Below are 6,861 nucleotides of genomic sequence, written 5' to 3'. Positions count from 1 at the left end.
TTTCAACTTTCTTTGGAGAAACTGTACCTATTACATTAGGAAAACTGTTGTAATGAACACTTATGAGAATGGTGGACTGAATTTTCTGGACTTTACTACTTTAAATAATACTTTTAAGATCAATTGGATAAAATAATTCCTAAGAAGACCAACTTCTATCTGGAATTTTATTCCTCATCATGTCTTCTCTACTTTTGGTGGCCTTAACTTCATGTTGTTTTGCAATTATAATATTGACAAAGTTCCAGTGAAACTTTCTGCTTTTCATCGGCAGGTTTTCTTGTCATGGTCCTTAATTTATAAACAGATTTTTTCTCCACACAGATATTATATATGGAATAATCGGGATATATTGTATAAAAATACTTCTTTGTTTTTAGAATATTGGTTCCGAAATAATATCCTATTGGTGAGCCAACTGGTAAATGCAGAGGGTATTTTACTCCGTTATAAAGAATTCTTATCACTTTACAAGGTCCCTGTAAGACCTAAAGATTTTGCAATTGTTTTAGACGCCATTCCCTCAGGTGTTGCTCTGTTATTCAGGAATTTGTCAAGACCTGACCCTCAGAGCCTACCTTCTATTGACCATGTTGACTCATCAGTAGGAAAGATTTGTTTATCTTTTGGTCCATTCAACGAGCCTTGTTTCAGCAGGATGTTGTATCTATCTATACCTTATGTCATGCCTTATTGGAATTAATTTATTGATACTATCTGTTGGAAAAAAGTTTGGATGTTGCCACACGCTTGTTAACAAAATTAAGGAAGTTTCCATTAAAATTATTCATAAATATTATCTTGCCAACCACTATATGAAGAAGTTTAAGGAAAACAAACATCAGAGATGTACTGCTTGGATTCTTTACATACGATAGAAATAAGCTGAAACATTTTTATGTAATTAATTTAATTCTTTTGGCCAAATTTCATATACACAAATGTAAATTTACAAACAAAAAAAACACTTTCTTACCCTACAAAAAGAATTTGAACTGTATTTTGAGACAGTTAAATACTCTAACAAAAAAGCTGTTAGAATTGTAAGTGTATGTATGTCCCTTGAGGTCCTTGTCTAATTGTAATGTGATATTGTACCCCCTAGCTCGATTGTCCATTGTTTATAATCTGTAATCTATAATCTCTACTTGTGTTCCCTCATGTGCTTTCTGTATTGATTTGTTGTTAATAAAAAAAAGGCCCTATTTCCCATTTACTACATAATGTAAATAACGCGTTGCACTCTGGGATCATTAGGGGTAAATGCCGTCTAATTCAAAAGGTAAACAAAGCAATTCAACATGTTTGCGCTAAGAAATTGAGTAAAAAGACGTGAAGGGAGCCACCCTTCCAACACCAGTTATAGAAGATAATGACGTCTCATACGTTGGCTACAATGTAGAGGGTTTTCGGCGTCGAAAATCGATTATAAGAAACGTTTAACTTGTTAGTAACAAGGTTAGCTAGTCAATTATACTGGTAGCGTAGCTACAGTGCCTTGCGAAAGTATTCGGCCCCCTTGAACTTTGCGACCTTTTGCCACATTTCAGGCTTCAAACATAAAGATATAAAACTGTATTTTTTTGTGAAGAATCAACAACAAGTGGGACACAATCATGAAGTGGAACGACATTTATTGGATATTTCAAACTTTTTTAACAAATCAAAAACTGAAAAATTGGGCGTGTGATTACTAATGATGATAAATACAATCCACCTGTGTGTAATCAAGTCTCCGTATAAATGCACCTGCACTGTGATAGTCTCAGAGGTCCGTTAAAAGCGCAGAGAGCATCATGAAGAACAAGGAACACACCAGGCAGGTCCGAGATACTGTTGTGAAGAAGTTTAAAGCCGGATTTGGATACAAAATGATTTCCCAAGCTTTAAACATCCCAAGGAGCACTGTGCAAGCGATAATATTGAAATGGAAGGAGTATCAGACCACTGTTGCATCTACCAAGACCTGGCCGTCCCTCTAAACTTTCAGCTCATACAAGGAGAAGACTGATCAGAGATGCAGCCAAGAGGCCCATGATCACTCTGGATGAACTGCAGAGATCTACAGCTGAGGTGGGAGACTCTGTCCATAGGACAACAATCAGTCGTATATTGCACAAATCTGGCCTTTATGGAAGAGTGGCAAGAAGAAAGCCATTTCTTAAAGATATTCATAAAAATTGTCGTTTAAAATTTGCCACAAGCCACCTGGGAGACACACCAAACATGTGGAAGAAGGTGCTCTGGTCAGATGAAACCAAAATTTTACTTTTTGGCAACAATGCAAAACGTTATGTTTGGCATAAAAGCAACACAGCTCATCACTCTGAACACACCATCCCCACTGTCAAACATGGTGGTGGCAGCATCATGGTTTGGGCCTGCTTTTCTTCAGCAGGGACAGGGAAGATGGTTAAAATTGATGGGAAGATGGATGGAGCCAAATACAGGACCATTCTGGAAGAAAACCTGATGGAGTCTGCAAAAGACCTGAGACTGGGACGGAGATTTGTCTTCCAACAAGACAATGATCCAAAACATAAAGCAAAATCTACAATGGAATGGTTCAAAAATAAACATATCCAGGTGTTAGAATGGCCAAGTCAAAGTCCAGACCTGAATCCAATCGAGAATCTGTGGAAAGAACTGAAAACTGCTGTTCACAAATGCTCTCCATCCAACCTCACTGAGCTCGAGCTGTTTTGCAAGGAGGAATGGGAAAGAATGTCAGTCTCTCGATGTGCAAAACTGATAGAGACATACCCCAAGCGACTTACAGCTGTAATCGCAGCAAAAGGTGGCGCTACAAAGTATTAACTTAAGGGGGCTGAATAATTTTGCGCGCCCAATTTTTCAGTTTTTGATTTGTTAAAAAAGTTTGAAATATCCAATAAATGTCGTTCCACTTCATGATTGTGTCCCACTTGTTGTTGATTCTTCACAAAAAAATACAGTTTTATATCTTTATGTTTGAATCCTGAAATGTGGCAAAAGGTCGCAAAGTTCAAGGGGGCCGAATACTTTCGCAAGGCACTGTAACTAGCGTTGTCTATCTGATTTCACCGTTGCTAACTTTACCAATAGAAGGTTGTCTTCTCACTCTACCTACCAGTTGTCCAACACAATTCAACAAATGGAGCATTAAGTGATTATGTTTTATACCCAAGTCCAATGTTATAGACTTTCAAAATAAACACAAGCCATGGTGGACATGATGCTCTTCTGCTATGGTATTGTAACGACCCTGGGTTTATGAGCGCGGATATCGACTGCCGCGGAGCGCGCTGGACTTCGGGCTATAGAAGGTCGAGGGTTCGAAACCTGCTCCCTGCCTGTTTCATTACAGTATATCACAGTATACAGTATATTGGCGATTGCCAACTACTGTGCGGGATGGAAACAGGATTCCCAAAAAGGATTCCCAAATGTACCAAATAATAAATACACTAAACTAAATCAAACGAACCTGATCCCTACACAGGCTCAATGGGGAACCTGGGAGGGCGGGTCTTTTTGCACCAGTACCCCTAGCAAGTCTCCAGGTGTAAAATCCTTAAGTCCCCATACCTTTTCTGCCACAGCCACAGTAATGTTCAGTTTGTTAGACTTGTGCTGTACAGTTAATAAATGTGGTAATGAATGCCACAAAATCCACCTTTTTAACACACAGGGTATCTCTTGACTGGCAGCAAACATTTTCTTCAGGCTGTGGTGCGTCCACGACCATATACAGTGCCTTGCGAAAGTATTCGGCCCCCTTGAACTTTTGCCACATTTCAGGCTTCAAACATAAAGATATAAAACTGTATTTTTTTGTGAAGAATCAACAACAAGTGGGACACAATCATGAAGTGGAACGACATTTATTGGATATTTCAAACCTTTTTAACAAATCAAAAACTGAAAAATTGGGCGTGCAAAATTATTCAGCCCCCTTAAGTTAATACTTTGTAGCGCCACCTTTTGCTGCGATTACAGCTGTAAGTCGCTTGGGGTATGTCTCTATCAGTTTTGCACATCGAGAGACTGAAATTTTTTCCCATTCCTCCTTGCAAAACAGCTCGAGCTCAGTGAGGTTGGATGGAGAGCATTTGTGAACAGCAGTTTTCAGTTCTTTCCACAGATTCTCGATTAGATTCAGGTCTGGACTTTGACTTGGCCATTGTAACACCTGGATATGTTTATTTTTGAACTATTCCATTGTAGATTTTGCTTTATGTTTTGGATCATTGTCTTGTTGGAAGACAAATCTCCGTCCCAGTCTCAGGTCTTTTGCAGACTCCATCAGGTTTTCTTCCAGAATGGTCCTGTATTTGGCTCCATCCATCTTCCCATCAATTTTAACCATCTTCCCTGTCCCTGCTGAAGAAAAGCAGGCCCAAACCATGATGCTGCCACCACCATGTTTGACAGTGGGGATGGTGTGTTCAGCTGTGTTGCTTTTACGCCAAACATAACGTTTTGCATTGTTGCCAAAAAGTTCAATTTTGGTTTCATCTGACCAGAGCACCTTCTTCCACATGTTTGGTGGGTCTCCCAGGTGGCTTGTGGCAAACTTTAAACAACACTTTTTATGGATATCTTTAAGAAATGGCTTTCTTCTTGCCACTCTTCCATAAAGGCCAGATTTGTGCAATATACGACTGATTGTTGTCCTATGGACAGAGTCTCCCACCTCAGCTGTAGATCTCTGCAGTTCATCCAGAGTGATCATGGGCCTCTTGGCTGCATCTCTGATCAGTCTTCTCCTTGTATGAGCTGAAAGTTTAGAGGGACGTTCAGGTCTTGGTAGATTTGCAGTGGTCTGATACTCCTTCCATTTCAATATTATCACTTGCACAGTGCTCCTTGGGATGTTTAAAGCTTGGGAAATCTTTTTGTATCCAAATCCGGCTTTAAACTTCTTCACAACAGTATCTCGGACCTGCCTGGTGTGTTCCTTGTTCTTCATGATGCTCTCTGCGCTTTTAACGGACCTCTGAGACTATCACAGTGCAGGTGCATTTATACGGAGACTTGATTACACACAGGTGGATTGTATTTATCATCATTAGTAATTTAGGTCAACATTGGATCATTCAGAGATCCTCACTGAACTTCTGGAGAGAGTTTGCTGCACTGAAAGTAAAGGGGCTGAATAATTTTGCACGCCCAATTTTTCAGTTTTTGATTAGTTAAAAAAGTTTGAAATATCCAATAAATGTCGTTCCACTTCATGATTGTGTCCCACTTGTTGTTGATTCTTCACAAAAAATACAGTTTTATATCTTTATGTTTGAAGCCTGAAATGTGGCAAAAGGTCGCAAAGTTCAAGGGGGCCGAATACTTTCGCAAGGCACTGTATCTTCACTAGCCTCACTTATTTTTGTCACCTCCACATTGGAGATTCGATTGTTAGAACGGTCAATCCCCACCACAATTTCAGCACAGTCATTCTACACACAGTTCTTCAATATACTCTGTCCGTCTGCACACACTTGAAAAATGTACACATCCTTTACAATTCTTGCACTGCAATGGTTTGGGTCGAAAGCTCTTATAGTGCATCTTACATAACCAAGCTTCACATGCAGGACTGGCAGACTTACTTATTTTTCTCCATTCACCAATCAGGTCAGACGCCGGGCATCAACAACACCAGGAATTTTGTTCAGGTATTCAACCTGAACATCTGTCGTCACCCCTTAGACCAGTGCTCTACTCCGAAGTTCAAAACCCAAAACTTCTGTTGTTCGGTTTCTTTTGAGGTGCACTGCAATCTTCCTCTGTTTTTCAGAAATACACTTAATCAAAATAAGACCAGTCCTGGTCAATCTGACAGACCCCTCTTTTCCCAGCACATAAAAGTACTTCAATATTTTCTACACCTCAAACTGGTTTCCCACAAATGCATCCTTACTCAACAAACGCATCCCAACAAGAAGCGATTAATTATCATTCATAGACGTATCCTCACTCCAATTTTAGACAATTTCCTTTTTGTTCCGTTTTTTGCGACCACTGTTGTCCTTTCAGACATTCATCTTCACCGACATTCCTCGATGTGCTGCTTTATTCGAACACAGCATCCACTTCCGCTAACTTTCTCATCTGCAGCTTTCCAACCAATCATCCAACCTTAATCCTTTCTCCCGATTGGCTCATCTGTAAATGCATTAGGTAAATGAGACTTAACCATGTTGTTGAGAACTGCTACAGACCCTTTTCCAGCAGTTGACACACAGACGTCATGCACAGATGCGCTTGACTCTTCGCTATCGCCATCTGTGCGCGTTCAACATAGATTTAAGTTTTTATTACTTCTAAACAAAATAACGTTTTGGGGTTTTCATACGGTTAAAATTATGATTGATTCTTGCTTGAACAGTCGCTAAGATTATATTTGGTTGTGATCTTTGCAAAATAACTATTTTAGATGCAGCCGTTTTTAGCTAGAATGTTATTGCTCATTGATATAGGCTGTAGCAAAAGCTAGCCAAAGAGTAATTTTACTTGTTGACTGTTTTTTTGAGTATAATACATTTCCGATGATGACACACACATTATATTAAGCAGGACATTCATACGTGCCGTAAAATCCAAGTATAATCCAAAAGTAGTGTGAAATGCACTCATAAGCAACATGTAAATACAGTGGGGCAAAAAAGTATTTAGTCAGCCACCAATTTTGCAAGTTCTCCCACTTAAAAAGATGAGAGAGGCCTGTAATTTTCATCATAGGTACACTTCAACTATGACAGACAAAATTTGAGAAAAAAAATCCAGAAAATCACATTGTAGGATTTTTTTATGAATTTATTTGCAATTTATGGTGGAAAATAAGTATTTGGTCACCTACAAACAAGCAAGATTTCTGGCTCT

Source organism: Oncorhynchus mykiss, chromosome 6, assembly GCF_057628025.1.
Source record: "Oncorhynchus mykiss isolate SJ-2025 chromosome 6, ASM5762802v1, whole genome shotgun sequence".
Lineage (NCBI taxonomy): Eukaryota > Metazoa > Chordata > Actinopteri > Salmoniformes > Salmonidae > Oncorhynchus > Oncorhynchus mykiss.
Note: the sequence above shows the minus strand (reverse complement) of the source record.